Below are 305 nucleotides of genomic sequence, written 5' to 3'. Positions count from 1 at the left end.
ACACATGTACACACAAACATCTATGTATGCTTTATATGTTTATATGTATATGCGTATGTATACATGTATATATCTATCTATATCATCATCATCATCTTTTAACATTCGCTTTCCATGCTGGCATGGGTTGGATGGTTTGACTGAGGACTGTCAGATTAGTTTATATGTTTATAATAGAAAATTTAATTAACTAAACCCTTCAGGGTGGTGTCACAGCATAGCATAGAAAAGTATCATTCATCTTTATTTGGAATGTGACTATGTTGGGGGTGCTGCCCTAGTTCTTATATATTTTAGTCTAATAC

Source organism: Octopus bimaculoides, chromosome 24, assembly GCF_001194135.2.
Source record: "Octopus bimaculoides isolate UCB-OBI-ISO-001 chromosome 24, ASM119413v2, whole genome shotgun sequence".
Taxonomy (NCBI): domain Eukaryota; kingdom Metazoa; phylum Mollusca; class Cephalopoda; order Octopoda; family Octopodidae; genus Octopus; species Octopus bimaculoides.
This window is presented reverse-complemented; position numbering follows the sequence as displayed.